At 47.3% G+C, this 3,261-nt stretch overlaps 1 pseudogene; it reads right to left on the bottom strand.

Annotated features, from left to right (window-relative positions):
• Positions 1–1,535: 1,535 nt before the first annotated feature.
• Positions 1,536–3,261, bottom strand: part of LOC109286809 — a 12,811-nt pseudogene continuing 11,085 nt past the window's right edge.

Raw genomic sequence — 3,261 nt, 5'->3', positions numbered from 1 at the left:
AAATCTCCATTGGCTGTTTTGTGATCCATCAGAGGATAAAAGGATTTATGGAGTAAATGAAGTCCAGCTGTCTTCACAGAGCAAGTGGAGTGGGCCTGGCTGCACTGCAAAATTACTGGGAATTATAAGTCAGGCCGTCCCCCTAACATGACTCCTGTCTGCACCTAAAGCCCTTAACTTGAGTGCAGTGGGATTCTAACCACGCTGCCTGTCCTAAGAAGGGTGCAAGATATAGCACAACTCATCCACTGCTAATATACCATACCACCCCTAAAACATGAATGCTGGCTCGTTGCACCTACACATTGCCAGTCCCCCAGTGCCACCCAAAGCTCTCCCTCCACTATGTGCCCAGAAAGGACAGGCAAGTTATCCTGTAATGATAATGATAGAGCAGCTTGCTTACTGCAACACAGAGAACCATGCAATGTGCACAAGCGAGTGCAATGTTACTGCGGACACAGCAGCTGAAGTGCTGTTTCACAGTGTTCCTGCTTTCATTTGCTTTAAGCTAACATGAGTGTAGACGTACACACTGGAAGCCTGTTTACCCAGCCCACAAAGGACATGCTGCTATGTCCAAACTCTTTTGGAGCCCAGTTTTATTCTTCATCTTAAGCCAGTGGCAAAATATCAAAACCAAACCTATGCCTAGTATGGGCCGACAGAGGGTTTTCCTGTCCTGCTACTGAAAGGAGATCCTCCCCCGCCCCTGCTCCTTTCTATCATTTTTCAAGATCTTATAGTAGATCCCCAGCATCTCACCTGCAACTCTCCCTCAATTGAGCCATTTTGTGGCCTTTGTAATCTGGAGGGTGTGATACCTAAATGAGATTGCTCTGGCCCTATGTCCTATACCCCTTAAGGAGAGGGGTGACCCTAGCATCATGAGGAACTTGAGCTAATACTCTGGTACAGGTGCAAAGTCCGCTCCCTGTGATAGTCGGGAGCAATATTTATCCACAGAATGTAAATAAAAATTTCCCATTCTAAAGGGAGCTGAGCTCCCAAGTTCCCATGGAAACCATTCAGATGTTTGAGATGAATGGGTATTGTACGAGGCAGAAACCAATCCTTGACATCCTCATCATAGGAGGCAGGTTCAGTGACTAAGTGGGAACAATTCATAAAACTCAGTAACAAGCATTTGGAAATAAACAACTAGGCAGACAAGCACCAGATAAAACAAGCCCAGTCTCCACTCACACCATGTTTGAGGAGTCAATCTTAGCAAAGTGAAATCTGGCCCACACACCAGCCCAGTGACTCTCATCTGGCCCCTGGGACCTGATGAGTTTGACACACCTGGGACAGCAAGCGTTTCCTTTAGTTCTTAGGTGATGAGCTGAGGTTCTGTTCTGGCAAAAGAGAACATGCCCAGCATCCCTCTAAGCAAGAAACTTTTTAGAAAATTGGATCAAGAAGGCATTTGTCTTTACATTGTTCAAAAACTTCCTTAAAGTGGTTGAATCTACATGATTCCCTTTATTCTCAGAGGTAATCTGTAAGGTTTTGCAAAAGAGAAGTCCAAATGACAGCCTATTGAATTCAATGAAGAGCTGTCAATTGCCAGTGTGTTCATTTGTTGCTCCAGTAGTGAACTGATTTGGTCCCTTTGACTGGGTCAAAGAGACTTGAGAGGGAGGAGGAGTTGGCACTTCCTTGGAAGTTAATAGACATCCAGTCCATCAGTCCACAGGGAATTACATTTCCCACACCAGGATCAATCTGTTGTTTTTCAAAATACCTCGTTACCTGGAGAATATCCCCCATGCTGTACCTCTTAGCTGCTTTTCCAGCTAGCAGAGAAAGCTTCTTCAGAATCTTATTTCCATGCATAAATGACAGGTTGTGCATATTGAACTCATATGGAAGCAACCATCCACTGGAGTATAGCCTGAAGCTCTGCACTTCTGAAGTCCAGAGTACGGACCCTGGAGTTCAAAAAAGCAGGCTTTGACTCCTTCAGGGAACTGATGGGCATGACCCCCTGGGAGGACAGTCTAAGGAAGAAAGGAGCCCAGGAGAGCTGGTTGTATTTTAAAGAAACCTTACAGGGGGAGCAGGGACAAGCCATCCCGACGTGCAGGAAGAATAGAAAATGTGGTAAGGAACCAGGTTGGTTTAGCAGAGATCTCTTTGGTGAGACTAAACACAAAAGAAAGCTTACAAGAAGTGGAAACTTAGACAAACAACTCGGGAAGAGTACAAAAATATTGCTGACCCATGCAGGGATTAAGTCAGGAAGACCAAAGTGCAATTGGAGTTGCAGCTAGCAGGGGATGTGAAGGGTAACAAGAAGGGTTTCTACAAATATGTCAGCAACAAGAGGAAGGTCGGGGAAAGTGTGGGTCTCTTACTGAAGGGGGGGGGAACCTAGTGACAGATGATGAAGAAAAGGCTGAAGTAATCAATGCTTTTTTTACCTCAAGTCTTCACAGGCAAGGTCAACTACCAGACTACTGCACCTGGCATCAGTTTGGGGAGGAGGTGAACAGCCGACAGTGGTGAAAGAACAGGTTAGGGACTGTTTAGAAAAGCTGGACCTGTACAGATCCATGGGGTCAGATGCAATGTATCTGAGGGTGCTAAGGGAGTTGGCTAATGTGATTGCAGAGCCACTGGCTATCGTCTTTGAAAAGTAGAGGCTACTGTCCCGAATGATTGGAAAAGGGCAAATATACTGCCCATTTTAAAGAAAGTAAAGAAGGAGGATCTAGGGAACTACAATCCAGTCAGCCTCACCTCAGTCTGCAAAAAAATCATGGAGCAGGTCCTTAAAGAATCCATTTCTAAGTACTTGGAGGCAGAGACAACCTGAGCAGGGTGCGGGGCCTGGGGCAAATCAGTCTGTGCGGGGCCCCTCCCCCGGACGCAAGGAAGCTGGCAATGGATTTGGGGGGTGGGGTAGCAAGTGGCCGGACACGCTGGATTCGGCAGCAGATTCCATGTCTGGGGGGCTGAGTGGCTGGACGTGACACCAGTGGCAGTGTGGAGTCGCTGCGCTGCTCCGCCCAACTCTGCAGGCCCCCGAAAGCACAGGGCCCAGGGCGGTCATCTTGATTCATCCCCCCCTAGGGACAGCCCTGCTTGGTGGAGAAGGTGGTGACTGGGAACATTCAGCATGGATTTACCAAGGCCAACGTGACTGCCTTCTATAATGAGAGAGAACTGGCTCTCTGGATGTGCGCTAAGCAGTGGACGTAATATACCTTAACTTCAGGAAGGGTTTTGATACAGTCTCCCACAGCATTCTTGCAA

Source organism: Gavialis gangeticus, unplaced genomic scaffold (genome assembly GCF_001723915.1).
Source record: "Gavialis gangeticus isolate Ggan-Ray unplaced genomic scaffold, GavGan_comp1, whole genome shotgun sequence".
NCBI lineage: Eukaryota > Metazoa > Chordata > Crocodylia > Gavialidae > Gavialis > Gavialis gangeticus.
The sequence above is the reverse complement of the archived record's forward strand: the minus strand, read 5'-3'. Positions and strand labels throughout refer to the sequence as shown.